We start from the raw sequence: 10,613 nt of genomic DNA, 5'->3' as shown, positions 1-10,613 counted from the left end.
TCTGTTTTTTAGCACTAGCTATGGTCACTAAAGAAGCTTTAGGGACCCACTTGTATGTTTTCTTCCTTACATTAGGATGAGTCTTGTCAGAAGCGATATGCATTGCTTGTAGCATATTTAAGGATATAGGCATTTCATCCCCCTCAGGTGTTACCCAGGTCGTCCCCCTATTTCCCCAAGTGTCTATGGTTGATGCTAGGTGGACCCAATCCACATTGTCCGACTCAGTCATCCCAGGTAGGATATCCATATAAGGAGAATCTTGGCCAATGTCTGTATCCTTCTTACAAGTGTAACAATATTGTAGTGGGGCCGAGTGAACTGTGGTGTCAGAGCGATGATCAATAATGGTTTTACTCCCTAAGGGGTGTACCTTACCAGTCACCAAATCCACTCTAAGGACAGAGTCTTGGAATTGCAAATAGACATGATTTTTAGACCAATCATGAACCATTTGTGCTTCCCTCATGAATGGTCGTCCTAAAATCATTTCATATGACATAAGGTGTTTAGAGAAATCCATTACAATGAACGTATGTCGTACCTTGTGTCCTAGAACTTTGATCTTAAGATCCTTGAGCATCCCCATAGGTTTGGCTATGGTACCATTTGCCATCTTTACCACAATGTTAGTAACACTGAGGCGGGGTTTTCCCATGGATTCCCAACAATATTTTGTAACGATGCTAACTCCTGCACCACCATCAAGAATTCCCTTTATAGTTAATCCCTTGGTAGAGATGGGTAGGGTCGCATTAGACTCGTCGCCTTCAAAATACTGCCCTAATTCGTTAATGGGTACCTCGATCACAGACTCGTGTCCATCTAAGTCAAGTGATTGCACATGATTTTCCTCATCAATCATAATCGAGTCAGGCCTATTTGGTTGCGCAAACTGCGGTAATCCCGTTCGTAGCTCTCCGTTAAGGAATGCTCGAAGTGCAAGGAATAACTCAAGATCTCCATACAGCTTTGCTATGATCGTGGTTCGGACCTCAGAAGACATGAAGTCCACTAGTTTGGCAACATTCATTGGCGTTTTGCAGGGTGTAGGTCCTTGACTAGGAACAGGTGAGGATGGAATCTCATATTCCTCAATGGGATCAGGTATTCCTTCGTTAAACATCCTTTCCAACAAGAAGGGTGTATGCTCACTTTCTGATGTCCCGTCCTCACTCCCTTCTTGGATGATACTAGATATGGCTAACGGTCTATGGTTCATGTGGGGTGGATGAACTTGCATGGGAAACACTGTGTCATGAATTTTGACATGCATGGGTTCTGGTTCCAGTTTCCTTTGAGTCTCCTCCACTAAACCTCTTAGATGTTTCACCTGCTTAATCTCGTCTATTGGGTTTGGGTACGTCCCAATCTTCTTTTTACGATTCTTCCCTTTTTGCCCCTGCGGTTTATCTTGGGGGTCTTGGATTGGATTTGGAAACACTTGTGGTGTTTTCAGAGGCTCTTTATGATTTTCTCTTATTCGGTTTTCATTTGGTTCCATGTTACGGTTTTCTTTGTCGGTCTTTCTCTTTGTGGTATTGGTTCTAGTCTCCATTGTCTCGACTGAATCTGAATCATCCTCGAGGTCATTCATATACACGGGGTCATCTCCTGTTCCTATGTTTGTTTTGGAACTTGGCTTTGAATTTTCCGTATTCTGCGACTTCTTCCTTCGTGTCTTCTTTTTCTTTGCTTGGATAACTGACGCGGTATCTCTCTCTTCGAGGATATGGCCTGGCCCTTGAAGCATGGACCGTGTAATCGTATAAGCGGGTGCGACGGGTGGTATTGGCGATGTCACACTAGCAATTTAGACCAAATTCAGGGGTGTGATTTTAGGCGCATTTGGGTTATAGGGGCATTGGGCAATCAAGTGATCTATGCCACAACGATTACATGTGAGTATTGGCATTGCAGACATGCTCCCTTGATTCATTTGCATCTGTGCAGCATTCTTTTGCAGCCTAATAGGGCACTCCGCTGCTCGATGTGGTCCACCACACTCGTAGCATTGAAGAGGTGGCCTCCTAGCCTGGGTGTTGATATTTTGACCTCTGGATGCGAGAGCAGCAACTTGATAAACCGGCTTGACTTGCCCCCAACAATCTTCCATGTAGTATATAGGACACTCTTCCAATGTATCAAGTCCGTAGGCAATACTAGTGTCTATTTCCTCCTCACAGCCATCTGGATAAGCATTTGATGGCTCGCAACCCACTTGGTTCATAGGGGCGACTCTTGGATGCGGGGGCTGCGGTCCTAGCATAGGAGGTGGTAGCGGTGTAGCTTGTACAACATTTTGAGATCTAGGGACCATGTGTTGCGGTAGTTGCTCAACAGGTGGAGTAGGCATTAATACAGGAGCTCGAGGCGCATCCGTCCAGGCTACAGGTGGTCTATTTGCCATCATACGTTTGATCATTAAACAATCCTTAGCTTGGTGACCATACCTACCACATGCATTGCAAGTTCCATTAAATTTTACTCTAAACGTAGGGCACTCACTAGTGCTATGTGGACCTAAGCAAATGGAACACCATTTTTGCTCCCTTCTTGGATACATGTGACTATTTTGAGGGGGTCGATTATCCTTAAGAGACTCTTGGATTGCCTTGGTGAGGTCTGTCAAGAATGTCTCAAATACCTTTGGCTCATTGGCAATGGGCTTTGCAGTCATGGGTTCATACTCAATGGCTTGTGAGCTAGTGGATCTCGTGTCAGTAGACACCCTCATACCTGCTATCATCAAGTTGTCCTCTAATTGGATTGCATTGGCAGTGACATCTTCCCAGGTTGTGATACCTCTAATCACTAGTCCATTATAGATTCCTTCATTTCTCAACCCTCGGATGAATCGATCAAGCAGTTGGTTATTGTTGAAGCGCTCATTTACAGGGCAGCGAGAGTTTAAGTGCTTTAGACGACTAATGAAGTCCCTTACTGACTCTCCTTCCTTACGTTCGACCTTCTGTAGCTGAGATGCTACACCCCAAAGCACACCTTCTCGTATGTACTCCTTTAGAAACAACCTTCGAAGGGTAGGGTAGATTGTTTTCTCGTCCACCCTTAGGGTCCTATACCAATCTCCAGCCTTCCCACTTAATGTCAAGCTTAAGGCATTGCACTTATGTAGTTCGTTGCGTTCCCCTAAGGAATCACATACTTGTTTAAACACTTCAATGTGTTTCCTAGCATCTTCGTCCCCATTGAATTTTTGCATGAGTTTGGCAATTTGTACTGCCTTACTTCTAGGCTCTCTATCAGATGCATGACGCATATTTTCCGCGATAGATCGACTTATGGTTTGAGCAAACGCTGCCAAGTCACCTATGTGAGGAGGCAGGGCCGGTGGAGGTACTCTTGGAATCATATGTGGGAGAGGAACGGGTACCGGTCTTGGCATATGTGTGGATGATGCAGGATATGGAACATAACCGGGCATAGGTCCACTCGGATAAGGGCTAGGGAGCAGCACTCGAGGAGCATAAGCAAGTGGTACAATTGGAGGTGTGGGGGCCATGTGTGCATAAGGGGCTAGAGGCACATATGGTCAAGGCCCCATATTAGGTACTACGACACTAGGTAGTGGCACTGCACTAACCGTAGATGTCATCGGTACATTCTTTGTCAGGCTTATCCCTGGAGTGAGCACTGTGTTTTCCTTAATAGAGGGTTGAGCCAAGTTAGGGAAGCTAAAGTTTTCGCTCGGAGGCTCAGATTGCATAGAGACCCCAGGTGAAATGACGTAAGATGGGTCCATGGGGCTCATTAGAGGAGTCTCCATTTGTGATAGAGTAGGCTGTTGAGCCTTGCTCGTATCCAAAAATCTCATGGGGCCAGTTGAGAGTATATTTACCCCTCGGTTTTGCCTTTCTGATTGAATAATGCCATGGATAACATTACAGATCATTTTCTGTTGATCTTCGATGCTCGTGGCACTAGAGGTGGATTGTACAATCTCTATCCATCCTACATGGTAGGCGTGGCCAGAGTGTAGATCTGTCAACACCTCAGTGTGGAGGTCGTATGTCCAATGATCATTAATGAACAATCCTTCTAGAGTCGACGTGTTAACGGTTTCTTGTGAGGTAGAAGCAATGTTGCTCCCCGTGGTTTTACTTGTCACCAACGGTACTCTAGAGGGAACTTCTGAAGGAGGCAGCTCAACAGGGCCTTCTTGGTAAGAAGTTGGTAGGATATCCACATGGACACTCTTTGGGGGTGTGGGGTCCACGTGCGATGTGAAAGGAGAGTCCACTTCCCCACCCCCTTCGTGTGCTTCATTTGCATCAGGTTCCGAGCGAGTAGCTCTACCTAATGTTTCCATGAAACGGCTAAACATACTAGTACTAGGCTGTGGAGCTTCGGGAGGTGCATGGCCTTCTCTCTCAGTGTTTTGGGTAGGGTATGCTTCCATGAGTTCTGAGTCGGAGGAGGAATCACTAGCGGCTATTTTAGGGTCTTGGGTGGTGCTACCTTGTGTCCCCGCTGAGGGTCTAGAGCTTATCGTGGATGGGTAATGGGTGTCCGTATGAACAGAGGCACCCTCAATATGCTCGTGTTCTAGCACCCGCCCAGAGCGTAAGTGCATGTGCTTTTGATACCCTAAGGTGTCAAAAAGCTGCTCTAGGAGGCCTTGTGACTAGTTTTTAGTGTGTTTTTTGTTTGTTTTTTTGCTAGATTTTTTAGAGCGTGTCGTGGAATGGGCCGTGTGATAGCTCGAAACGAGCGTATCGGTCAGAGGGTCGTGCCGTGCTTTACAGCCCTCCATTTGGTCACTCTATGCCCTTGGAATCCCTAAAACTGTCAATTTCCAGTAGGGAACTAGGCCCAAACTAGAAAGTCTAAGGGTGCAAGTGGGAAGAGAAAGGAGGAGAGTGGAGGACTTGTCCCACATGCTCTCATTCTCTCTTGAGGGAGTAGGGTATATATATAAGAGTGAGTCTAGTATATATCATAGGGCTGAGGCCTGGGCTTGGGCCTGGGCCTGGGCTTGGGCTTGGGCTTGGGGAAATGATCCCGATCCCGATCTATCTTTTATACAAACCAACCCGTCCGTTTTAAGAGTCACGTTTTTTATTTTCGAAAAATTTAACCGCCCGCTCACTCGCGTTTTTATTTTCCGTTTTTTTCTTTTGAAAATGCAGAAAACGCAGAAATTGAAAAAACGCAAGAAATGCAGAAAATTGAAAACGCACAGAAATTGCAGAAATTGGAAAAACGCAAGAAATGCAGAAAATTGAAAACGCACAGAAATTGCAGAAATTGCAGAAAATTGGAACTTGACAGAAAATTAGATGCAGAAACTGCAGAAATTGAAACTTGACAGAACCAGAAAATGCAGAAAATGCAAAAACGCAAGAAATGCTAACTGTGCAGTGCAAACGAGAAAACGTAGAAAACGCAAAAAACAGAAATCTCCACACAACTACACACACTCATTCCCTGCCTTTCCTATGATAGAAATTGCACCACAAGAAAGCGTAAAGTGCTAACCGAGCTTAGTGTAGGGCATATCCCCGACAGCGGCGCCAAAAATGTGCGCTCCTTGCCGCACTGTCGAAGCAAGGGACTTACCAATACACCGTGTGCGAGCCACAAATGGCTCCAAGCACACAACAAGCCTAAACTAGCAAGCTCAAGAAAGCAAAGGGTGTGTCACTCACCGCTCTACGCTCGCCTTCGTGGTGGATTCCTCGCCGCGATGAAGAAGAAGCTGCAGTCGTGCCGCGCTCAACCGCCTCGCCGCCGTCGTGCCTTCGTAATGCTCGATCGCACACACACTCTCCCTCTCTCTCTCTCTCTCTCACACACACACACACAAGGAGGTGAAGAAGAAGAAGATGGAGATGGAGATGGAGCAAGAGCACTCTTCTATTGCACAAATGAGAGAATGAGTAAAAATTAGGTTTAGTTGGCTTTTATATGAGCTCACCCCATTCACACTTGGGCGCCCATGCTTAGCCAACTAACCCCTTGAATGTCCCAGTTAGAGTGCGCCTCTCATCGGCGCTCACTCTTACCCTTTTCCTATTGGTCCGACAAGCCCGGTACCTGACTCTACCAAATACATAATACACGTCCGTCGTAGGTGATGGGGTGTCCGTGAGCCGTGAGGGTTAACAGTACCACAGGACAAGGTTGTCTTCGTCTTCTAGCTCTAGGACTGCCCCTCTAGCAAGCTCTTGGAAAAGCTTGAACTCTCTCACTTTGAGCAACTTCACTTTCCTGCAAGATAGAGTGCCATCTAGTGTATACAGAGGTGTGATGAGGTAGGTGGTGAGTCTTACCACTTGTATTAATCCAAGTTGGATGGATACATAGCAAGCTGTAAAGTCGTCATCATAGCCTTGATTCACAAGCAACACCCCTTGAAGGTGGAGGGTCTTGTCTTTCCGCCAAGCAAAACCTGTGTCAAAGACCTTGTCGATGACAAGCTCCGCCACTTCACTTGGTAGACGACGTAGAATCCATGCTGCTGTTTCTAGTTCCTGGCTCATGAGATGAGAGTGAGGTACAGAAAGACTTTGGAGGATTTACCAATTTGTTTTGGAGACGGGGTGATTGTCGGCGCTGGAAAACCCTTGAATCTTTTGGTGCAAGGGAGAGGGAGGGACCACGCGTTCATAGTAGCTTCCTCAAGTTGTGAAGGCTTGTTGTGGATGTAGGTGGAATAGGTGGCAAAGATGGGGACGTAGATGTAGAGAAGCCTGGTGCTACTTGAAAGCCTACCGTTGTGAGAACGCCTAGGTGGATGTCGAGGGAGAAAATGATGGCCTTTTTTTCACTTTGGGTTGCACTCATGTCGAAGGTGCGGTTTTTGGCTACAATGTGAGCATGATGCAGCTTGTGCCTTGCTTTTAAGCTTGCGGGGATGATGAGAAATGTAAACAATTTGAGTAGGGAAAGAGGGTCTTACCACCTCTTCTATGCTGACAATACAACACCCTGGCAAGAGTGTCTTGATGACTTGAGTCAAACCTTCTTGAAGCTCCTCCTCTTCAGTGGTCCAATTAGAGAATTCAAGAAGCCACTCGTCCATGAAGAGAAGTAAACATGTTAGCCTTGTAAACTGAAGGTTTCAAGAGCCCTCCTCAGTGGGGGCACCAAATGAGAGGCGGAAGTGAAAAAATAGACCCGGTGGCCTCTACACCACGACTATGCACAATGGCCTCATCATGGGGAATACGCAATAGGGGAACCACTTAGCAAGATATGCGGCTAGGACGCATACATGTACACAATGAAACATGCCATGGAAAACAATTTCAAGATCCACACCCAAATGTGGAATGGGGTGGTCAGAGAATAAGGTGAGAGGAGTGGTGAGTGAGTGAGAATGGGCTCGCTACTCGTGCATGTAGTAAGGAAGATAACGAGGTCAGGGATACATGAAAGTATGCTCACTTCTCATACAAAAGGTGGCGAATCTACACACCTCAAGATGGAAGTAGCAAGATGATAGGAATATGAGAGGGAGAGAGAGTGTGTGTGTATGGTGGCGAATCCGCACACCTTAACATAAGCAGAAAAAAAATGGCAAAGAAATAATCATATTCCATACTCACAATGAGATGTATCCAAAGCGACAAAAAGGATGGCAGCAAGATGGAGTGTGTTGATTGCTTGCAAAAGATGAATACAATAGGTAGCTTATGGTAGGAAAATGAGAAGGGAACAAGATCGTAGGAGGCATAATGGAGAGATGGGAGTTGATGACGAGGAATATCATGAGTGTGTCCACCCTTCTTCTTCTTGAAATTGTGCCTTCAACCCTTAATTACAAGTGGTGTGGAGGTGTGGTGCTCATCTTTTGTGCATGGTGATGGTGATGATGATGGTGTTGTGATTATGTGATTAGGGTTCATGCTACAAGCATGTAGCACAAGAGTGTGTATGGATAGGTGTGTGTGTGTGTGTTTTTCTCTCCCCCCCCTTATATAGGGAAGGAGGGGAGGATTTAGCAATATTTCTATTTGAGGTGAGTGTCCCACTTTGGTGACTAGGAAAATGGGGTGCATGTGACTGTGGCTCCCATCTTGTCTCCTCATTATTTAAAATACCAGAGTCAATAGAGAGAGAAGATGAGAGAATGTGGGTAGGATGTAGAGGATAGGAGATATTTACAATAGTCTAGCTTTGGCTAGACATAAGCTTATTAGGGAGAGAAGAGAGAGGTAAGAAATTTACAAGAGAGATTGTCAAAGGTGGATAGTTGTTGATGAGGATGGATCCTCCAAAAATGGTGATAGAATCACTCTAGACTTGCCAAGACCTCATTAAAAGAGCCTTGTCTCTTGTAATCATGCTTGAAGACTTGTAGAACCATAGCCATTCTAGAGGGAAGAAAATTGGGGATGGCCTGTGTCACCATTACACGAGAAAACTGGGGTCCACTACAAAAATCATATCTCCGTGTTCATAACTCCAAAAATTTTGAAAAAAAATTGAGCTAAAAGTTGAGATCACGATCTACATCTTTCATGTTGAAGGCTCCTTCAGATTCGGGGTTCTTCTCTACTTAAAAAATTCAGCCAAATAATGTATTATTTGTGGCTGCAAAGGTCTTTTGGTGGTCCCCTTTGAGTGGACTTCTCTCTTGCCTTCAAGTGTAAGCTCCTTCATGTGTTTGAAAACATGACCTAGAGTTTTGAAAAGATCGGCAATCATCTAGATGGAGGTATTATTGAAATTTGAAAGTGGGGTTGAGGTTTGAAAATGAAAACTAGTGAATAAAATATTTGGTAGGGTGGAATAATATATATACATGAAAAATATATTAGAAAATACTAAACTATATAATGTAATTTAGAATATATATATTTATTATTTAAGGTCAAAAGAGAGATCAACAAAGAAAGCTTACTTATTTATGCTACATCGTGATTGATTAGCATAAGTCTTATTTATTTAATAAAGGATAAAACGTTTGTGAAAATGGAAGAAAAAATCAAAAGTAACTTATATAATAGGAAATATTTTGGTAAAAGGGCAAAAATATATGGGGGGTTCCCATGCATGGAAAAGCTTGCCTCATTAGCTTCACTGTTGCTTTGTGCTGTAAGCTTCAAGCTCCTTTTAGTTACCAAAGCACCTTGAGGATCATAAATTACAACACCTCCGGAAGCTTCACCATGCGCTTTCCTATAAGATCCATCAAAAAACAATAGATATGCATTGTCTATGTCAGGAGCTTCCATGTGTTGCCTCTTCACTGCATCCTCCTTAAGAAGAAGAGGGCTTTCCTTATAAGTAAGCAAATCATCCAATGTAGCCCTTGTACTCTGGTCAACAAGAAAAGAGAATTGAAATTCATGTAGCTCCACAATCCACTTCATGAGCCTCTTTGACAAAGTAGGGCTATTCACCAATTGAGGTAAAAGAGTGTAGCTAGTGAGGCATGTGAATGGTTTAGGGAGAAGGTAGTGCCTAAACCTTCTACATGCATAAATCACACTCACCATGATGAGCTCCACTTCAGTATAGCCTCTTTCCACCTCTAGCTTCACCCTGCTAGCACAATAGATAGGCTTCATGTAGTGAGAATTGTTACCTCTTTGAAGAAGCATAGCTCCAATGGCATCCTCACCTACTGATGGATTCACATAAAACTCTTTATCCCAATTAGGAGCTTGCATAGTAGGAAGAGAACCAAGAACCTCTTTGATACCTTGAAAAACCTCTTCACATTCATTTGTCCATCGTAGAGGATCCAACCTTGCTACTTGTTGTAAAGGATAAAGAAGTTGAGAGGACAAAGGAATGAACCTTGCCATATACTTCACCTTTTGAATGAAAGTAGAAAGTTTCTTTGTATCTTTAGGTGATGGGAGGAGCACCAAAGCCTTCACTTTGTTAGGATCCGCTTCAATCCCATTCTCTGAGATCATATGCCCCAAAAACTTCACTCTTGGTTGAGCAAGATGACATTTCTTTGGGTTGAGTTGACCTCCACTTTCATCATATTGCTTCAATGCCATCCCAAGATTTACACAATGATCCTTTCTAGAGCTGTAAACACAAAAGTTATCAATAAGATCCTTCACGAACTTGCTAAGAAAGGGAGAGAACACCTTATTGACGCGCATTTGATACCATGCACAGCCATTCATAAAACCAAAAGGAAGCACACAATAACAAAAGCATCCCCATGGTGTGATAAATGTGGTCTTATTTCGATCTTCTAAAGCCAAGGTGAGCTGAAAATATCCTGAGAATCCATCACATACACTGTACCTCTCATGCCCTGCAATAGAATCAAGTATGTCATCTATGAAAGGAAGAGGGTATGGATCCCTCTTCATTGCTGCGTTTAGGGGTTTAAAATCAACACATATCCTCCACTTTCCATCCTTCTTGGGTGTGACAACAACAGGACTCACCCATTCTACAGTACTCACATGACATATGAAACCTGCTTCAAGAAGCTTGTCTACCTCTTTCTTTAAAGCATTAAATTGTACCAAAAACCACCAGAAGGGTTTTACAGATTTTTCTGAACATGATGCAAGAGAGGTCAGGCGAGCCAGTGAACAATTTAATGGCGCCCGTTAGGGTTTTCACCATGTATCGCTCACTCATTCTCTCACCTGCCTTCAAGCCTAGCAGCT

Source organism: Adiantum capillus-veneris, chromosome 24, assembly GCF_014529385.1.
Source record: "Adiantum capillus-veneris isolate H3 chromosome 24, ASM1452938v2, whole genome shotgun sequence".
Lineage (NCBI taxonomy): Eukaryota > Viridiplantae > Streptophyta > Polypodiopsida > Polypodiales > Pteridaceae > Adiantum > Adiantum capillus-veneris.
The sequence above is the reverse complement of the archived record's forward strand: the minus strand, read 5'-3'. Positions refer to the sequence as shown.